This window comes from Equus caballus, chromosome 16, assembly GCF_041296265.1.
Source record: "Equus caballus isolate H_3958 breed thoroughbred chromosome 16, TB-T2T, whole genome shotgun sequence".
NCBI lineage: Eukaryota > Metazoa > Chordata > Mammalia > Perissodactyla > Equidae > Equus > Equus caballus.
The window spans coordinates 86,426,589-86,434,546 of NC_091699.1; the positions used below are offsets into that span (position 1 = coordinate 86,426,589).

The 7,958-nt window shown below is 38.4% G+C and overlaps 1 long non-coding RNA gene across 1 annotated transcript in view; it reads right to left on the reverse strand.

Annotated features, from left to right (window-relative positions):
• The window catches only part of LOC111768428 (uncharacterized), a 39,100-nt gene extending 31,143 nt beyond the window's left edge, over positions 1–7,957 (reverse strand). Inside the window, exon 1 of the long non-coding RNA XR_002800796.2 lies at positions 7,772–7,957. This is a non-coding gene — a long non-coding RNA (uncharacterized lncRNA). The remainder of the gene's footprint in view (positions 1–7,771) is intronic.
• Between the last annotated feature and the right edge of the window lies 1 nt (position 7,958).

Below are 7,958 nucleotides of genomic sequence, written 5' to 3' on the forward strand. Positions count from 1 at the left end.
TCTATTCTCTTCCAGTGGTCTGTCTACTCCTTCACCAACACCAATACTGTTTTAATTACAGAAGCATTACAGCATCTTTAAATATGTGGTGCAACAAGACGTCTTTATTTCTATTCTCCATCAGTTTCCCTGGCTATTCTTGCTTGTTTGTTCTTCCAAATAAACATTATAATCCACACTTCTAGCTTCAGAAGAAATTCTGATCATATTTTTAATTGGAATTGCATTGAATTTGTTAAGTAATTTAGAGAAACTGACATGTGTATGTCGAGTCTTCCTACCCACGAATATGGTACATATTTCCATTTGCTCATGTCTATATTTAAGGCTTTTGGGGGTATTTTATAGCTTTCCTTATATACGTTCTGAACTTCTCTGGTCAAGTTTACACATAGGTTTCCTTTGTTTTTTTGTTTTTGTTTTGTTTGTGAATGTAAATTGGGTCTTCTTTTCACTTACATCTTTTTGGGAGGGGTTGTACGTATGAAAGTCATTGATTTTAGTACATTGATTTTGTTTTTCCCTCAGCTTTATTGGGGTATAATTTACAAGTAAAATTGTATACAGTTAAAGTGTACAAAGTGTACGACTTGATATACACGTACATTGTGAAACGATTACCACAATCAAGTGAATTAATACATCCATGACCTTTGGTGTGATGAGGATGCTTAAGATCTACTCTCTTCGCAAATTTCAAGTATTCAATACAATAATATTAACTACAGCCACCAGGCTGCACATTAGATCCTCAGAACTTACATGCCTTATGAACGAAAGGTTGTACTCCACGACCAAAATCTGCCCATATCCCCACACCCGCCCTCGCCCCTGGAAACCACCATTCTACTTTTTTTCTATGAGTTCAACCTTTTTCTTTTTGTTTTAGATTCCGCATATAAGAGAGATCATACAGTAATTGTCTTTCTCTGTCTGACTTATTTCACTTAGCATGATGTCCTCTGGGTTCATCTATGCTGTCACAAATGGCAGGATTTCCTTTTTTTATGGCTAATATTCCACTGTGTGTGTATACACACACACATACTTATATATACACCACGTTTTCTTTATCCATTCATCTCTTGATGGACTCAAGTTGTTTCCACATCTTGACTATTGTGAATAATGCTGCAACGAACATGAGAGTGCAGATATCTCTTCTAGATACTTCAACACTTCATTTCCTTCAGCTATATATCCAGAAATGGGATAGTTACAATGATAGTTTCTGGATCATACAGTAGTTCTGTTCTTAGTTTTTTGAGGAATCTCCATACTGTTTTCCACAGTGGCTGTATCATTTTACATTCCCACCCACAGAGTACAAGGGTTCTCTTTTCTCTGCATCCTCACCATCATTTGTTATCTTCTTGCCTTTTTGATGATAGCCATCCTAACTGATGAGAGACGATATCTCATTGTGGATTTGATTTGCATTTCTCTGATGATGAGTGATGCTGAGCACCTTTTCATGTACCTGTTGGCCATTTGTATGTCTTCTTTGGAAAAATGTCTGTTCAGGTCTTTTGCCTATTTTTTAATTGGATTATCTTTCTTTTGTTCTTGAGTTGTATAAACTCTTCATATATTTTATAAGCTAACCCCTTATCAGATATATGGTTTGCAAATATTTTCATGCATTCCATAGGTTGCCTCTTCACTCTATCGATTGTTTTCTTTGCTGTACAGAAGCTTTCTAATTTGATGTAGTCCCACTTGTCTATTTTTGCTTTTGTTGCCTGTGCTTTTGGTATTATATCCAAAAAATCACATAAGTATCTCTATTCACAGATAACACGAAGTTATATATAAATATGACTCCTTAAAAATCAACAAAAGAGGATTAGAGGTAATGGCGCATTCATAAAAGTTTCAGGATACATGAACACTATAGAAAAGTCAGTTGTATTTCTCTACCACAACAATGAACAATCCAAAAACAAAATTAAGAAAACAATTCCATTCACAGTAGTATCAAAAGAATAATATACTTAGGAATTAACTTAACCGTAGAAGAACGAGACCTATACACTGAAAACTAAAAACATTGTTGACAGGGAGTCAGAAGGATCAGAGTCAGAGGAGCTCTGATGAAGGAAGCAGAGATCAGAGAGGGGTTTGAACATCCTAGCATGCTGGCTTTGAATACGGAGGAAGGAGGCCACAGGCCAAGGAGTGCAGGTGGCCTTCCGAAGCTGGGAAAGACAAAGAAACAGATTTTTCTCCTAGAGCCTCCAGAAGGAACACAACCTTACTGACATTTTGATTTTAGCCCAGTGAGACCTGTTTTGGACTTCTGATCTCTAGAACCTTAAGATAATAAATAGTATTGGCTTAAGCCAAAAACGAAAAAAGAAAATCATTGTTGACAGAAATTAAATAAGTTCTAAATAAGTAGAAGGACATCTGCATTCATGGATTGAACAGCTTAATATAGTTAATCTTACAATACTCCCCAAATTGATCTACAGATTAAACACAATGCCTATCAAGATTCTAACTCTGTGCAAAACTGGAAGAGCTGACCCTAAGATTTTTATTTGAATACAGAATACCCAAGACAATCTTTAAAAGAAGAACAAAAGTGGAGAACTCACACTTCCCAGGTTCAAAACTTACTACAAACCTGCTGTAATCAGAACAAGGTGCTTGGTATAAGAATAGACCTATAGATCAAAGGACTAGAACAGAGAGTCCAATAATAAACCATACATCTATGGTTATTGATTTTCTCGCATCAAATATAGAAATTAATTCAAAATAGATCAAAGACCTAAGAACTCAAACATAAAGCTATGAGGAGAGAACATAGGTGTAAATCTCCATGATCTCGGATTAGGAAAAGGTTTCTTAAATGAGACCAAAAGAGCAAGCAACAACAACAAAAATATAAATAAATGAGACTTTGTCAAAATGAAAACTTATGTGCTTCAAAGGGCACTATCAAAAAAATGAAAAGACAAGAGTGACATTAGCATCATGATGGAGTGAGTCCTCCCAGTGGTCTCTCCCCTCCATGATACAACAAAAAAGACATCCATACTCCAACAGAGGACATCCACACAACACAAAAGGTGTCTGAGAGACCCACGCAGCCACACGTCAGAGGGCGGACAGGCTGAAGGCCCCCTTGGAGGAGATGAAATGGGGTAAGAGAAAACTTCACCCCCGCCCCAAAAGACTGTGATCTGGGACTGAGCATGGCCACCGAGTGGGAAGGAAGAGGGGAGGGGACGCCTGTTCTGGGGAACATCAAAGACCCCGAGGTCCCTGGCAGCCTAGGAGAAGCCCCCTACCAGGGTGAAAGCTATCACAGGGTGACCTCATCAAGTCAATACCCCAGGGGAGCAGATAGTGAGAGCAGAACAAGAAAACCCCAAGAGCATGCAGAAGAAAGCGCCCCTCCCCCCCACTTGGTACTGGGCCACCCAGTGCCAGCTCCAGTGCCTGGGACCCTGGCAGAACACAGAGGACTCAGAGTATGCAGCTCTTGATCCCCACCAGTGGCAATAGGTGGTAACTGCAACCAAATAATACCAGGATGCTAAAGAACAAAGCCATGCCCTCTAGCAGCATCAAACATTACATTAAATCTCCAGACCAGAGAGAAAATAACAAGTACCCAGAAGTCAGTCCTGAAGACACAGAAATATGTAATCTAAATGACAGAGAATTCAAAATAGCTGTCATCAAAAAACTCAATGAGTTAAAAGAGAATGTAGAGAAACAATTCAATGAATTCAGGAGCTACTTCACAAAAGAGATTGAAAGTATAAAGGAAAATCTATCTAGAAATAGAATCTAGAAATATTGGAGGTGAAAGACACAATCGATGAGACAAAAGAAAATATAGATTCCCTGAACACTCAAGTGGATATCATAGAGGAGCGAATCAGCATAATTGAGGACAGACATACTGAAATGCTCCAGACAGAGCAGGAGAGAGAACTAAGACTAACGAGAAATGAAGGAAGTCTCCAAGAAATATCTGACTCAATTAGGAAATGCAACATAAGAATTATAGGCATTCAAGAGGGAGAAGAGAAGGAGAATGGAGCAGAAAGCTTGCTCAAAGAAATAATAGCAAAGAACTTCCCAAACCGGAGGAAGGAGATGGAAATCCATGTGAAAGAAGCTATCAGATCTCCTAAATATGTCAACGTAAAAAGACCTACTGCAAGGCATATACTAGTGAAACTGGCAAAAGTGAATGACAAAGAAAAAATACTAAGGACAGCAAGGCAGAAATAACCTACAAAGGAACCCCTATCAGATTTTTAGTGGATTTCTCTGCAGAAACCTTACAGGCTAGGAGAGACTGGAATGACATCAAAATCTTTGAAGAACAAAAGTTTTCAGCCAAGAATACTCTATCCAGCGAAAATATCCTTCAGATGTGATGGAGAAATAAAAACTGTCCTAGATAAACAAAAGCTAAGGGAGTTCCACAAAAACCCCCCTACAAGAAATCCTCAAGAAGGCCATCATACCTGAAAAAAGGGGGTAGAAAGGGGTTACAAAGCACAGAGTAAGGAGATAAATAAGTAGACAAAATCAGAAAATTGTAGCTATACATCAGAACAGATTAGCAAATACTTAAGTATAACTTTAAAGATAAAGGGAAGGAAAATGCCAAAAAACAAAGATAATCTTGTCAATTTAACCACAAACTCACAACACAAGATGGAATAAGATGTGAAAAAAACAACTTAGAACAGGAAGAGGAAAGGGACCAAATCAGTTTAGTCTAAGGGAAATAAGAGGCCATCAGAAAGTGGACTTTTTTTTTTTTTAAAAGATTTTATTTTTTTCCTTTTTTCTCCCCAAAGCCCCCGGTACATAGTTGTATATTCTTCGTTGTGGGTCCTTCTAGTTGTGGCATGTGGGACGCTGCCTCAGCATGGTTTGATGAGCAGTGCCATGTCCGCGCCCAGGATTCGAACCAACAAAACACTGGGCCGCCTGCAGTGGAGCACACGAACTTAACCACTCAGCCACGGGGCCAGCCCCAGAAAGTGGACTATCTTAACTATGAGATTTTGAATACAAACTTTATGGTAACCACTAAACAAAAAAGCAGAACAGAGACACAATAATAAATAAGGAGAAAACAAAGAAACATAACATAAAAAACTACATAACTCAACTGGTAGACTGAAACACATGGGATGAGAAACAAAGGAAATGCAGGAGAACCAGAAAGTTAGTGCTAAAATGGCAGCATTAAGCCCTCATATATCGATAATCACCCTAAACATAAATGGATTGAATTCTCTAATAAAAAGACACAGAGTGGCAAGATGGATTAAAGAACAAGACCCAGCAATATGCTGCCTCCAGGAAACACCTCTCAGCTCCAACAACAAACACAGGCTCAGAGTGAAAAGATGGAAGACGATACTCCAAGCTAACGGCAAACAAAAGAAAGCAGGTGTTGCAATACTTACAGCAGACAAAGTAGACTTCAAGATAAGACAGGTAAAGAGACAAAGAGGGGAAGTATATAATGATCAAAGGGACACTCCACCAAGAAGACATAACACTTATAAATATCTATGCACCCAACACAGGAGCACCAAAGTACATAAAGCAACTACTAACAAACCTAAAAGGAGATATTAAATATAACACAATAATAGTAGGGGACTTGAACACTCCACTAACACCAACGGATAGATCATCCAGACAGAAAATCAACAAGAAAACAGTGGAATTAAATGAAAAGCTAGAGCAGTTGGACTTAATAGGCATATATAGAACACTCCATCCAAAAACAGCAGAATACACATTCTTCTCAAGTGCGCATGGAACATTCTCAAGGATAGACCATATGCTGGGAAATAAGGCAAGCCTCAATAAATTTAAGAAGATTGAAATAATAACCAGCATCTTTTCCAATCACAATGCTATGAAGCTAGAAATTAACTACAAGAAAAAAGCTGAGAAAGGGACAAAGATGTGGAGACTAAACAAGATGCTATTGAGCAACCAATGGATCAAAGAAATTAAAGGAGAAATAAAAAAATATCTGGAGACAAACGAAAATGAAAACACACCATACCAACTCATATGGGATGCAGCAAAAGTGGTACCAAGAGGGAAATTCATCACAATACAGGCTCACCTTAACAAACAAGAGAAATCCAAAATAAGCAATCTCAAACTACACCTAACTGAATTAGAAAAAGAAGAACAAAGACAGCCCAAAGTCAGCAGAAGGAGAGAAGTAATAAAAATCAGAGCAGAAATAAATGCTATTGAAACAAAAAAGGCAGTAGAAAGGGTCAATGAAACAAAAAGCTGCTTCCTTGACAAGATAAACAAAATTGACAAACCCCTAACCAGACTTACAAAGAAAAAAAGAGAGAAAGCTCAGGTAAACAAAATCAAAAATGAAAGAGGAGAAATGACAACGGACACCACAGAAATACATGGGATTACACGAGAATACTATGAAAAACTATATTCCAACAAAAATGGGTAATCTAGAGGAAATGGACAAATTCTTAGACTCTTACAAGCTCCCAAAGATGAATCAAGAAGAAACAAATAATCTGAATAGACCAAACACAAGGAAAGAGACTGAAACAGTAATCAAAAGCATCCCAAAGAATAAAACCCCAGGATCAGATGGCTTCCCTGGGGAATTCTACCAAACTTTCAGAGAGGATTTAATACCTATCCTTCTCAAGCTATTGCAAAAAATTAGGGAAGATGGAACCCATCCTAACACATTCTACAAGGCCAACATCACTCTGATACCAAAGCCTGTCAAGGACAACACAAAAAAGGAAAACTACAGGCCAATATTGCTGATGAACATAGACTCAAAAATCCTCAACAAAATATTGGCAACATTAATACAGACAGCAATACATCAAAAAGATCACACATCATGATCAAGTGGGATTTATACCAGGGACACAGGGATGGTTCAACATCCACAATCAATCAACGTGATACACCACATTAACAAAATGAGGAATAAAAACCACATGATCATCTCAATAGATTCAGAGAAAGCATTTGACAAGATCCAACAGCCATTTATGATAAAAACTCTTAACAAAATAGGGATAGAAGGAAATTACTTCAACATAATAAAGGCCATATATGACAAACACACAGCCAACATCATACTCAAAGGGGAAAAACTGGAAGCCATCCCCCCGAGACAGGAACAAGACAAGGATGCCCACTCTCACCACCCTTATTCAACATAGTACTGGAGGTTTGGGCCAGAGCAATTAGGCAAGAGAAAGGAATAAAATGAATTGAGTGGAAAGTAAAATTCTCCCCTAAAATATAAGGTCATTTCTAGAGATAGTGAGCACATACTAAAAGATGAGTTAAAGATTTTCACATAGAGTTCCAGCCTCTTGATAAAAGGGATATAGCGGGATGGGAGCAGGGGGCAGGAAACAGCTTGAGCCTCAGCCAATCCCCATGAAGCTGCAAAAAAGCCAAGAAATGTTCAGAATAATTTATGCATGAAGACTCACGAAAATCAGCAGTGATCATGCAGCAACTGACAGACTCGATGACTACTGAAGGAAGCACCTAAGTCAACTTATATCTTTTTTCCTTTAATTCTTTCTCCAAATGGTGATTCCCTTTAAAGGTGGCATCGCTCTTATTTGTAAACACTGTGCTTTGTTCATCAAATAAAGAGTTCTATCAATGCAGAGAAAGCCCAAGGAGAGGAACATCATGCCAGTTCACTTTTCCAATTAATCATACCAAGGCCTTTCAGCCGATAAAGACGTACCTTGAAGTCAACTTGCCCAAGCTGCAGAAAAAGCACCAAGCAAAGAGAAATAGCTTCTGAAATCCACATCATAACCTGAAAGGCGACGAGTGACAGCTAACCCTTCAGGACGGCTCAATGCAACACTCCTCTGGAGCTGGTCCTATGAAGGCATGGCGTGTCCGTCAGCCCAGATCTCACCCTGCCA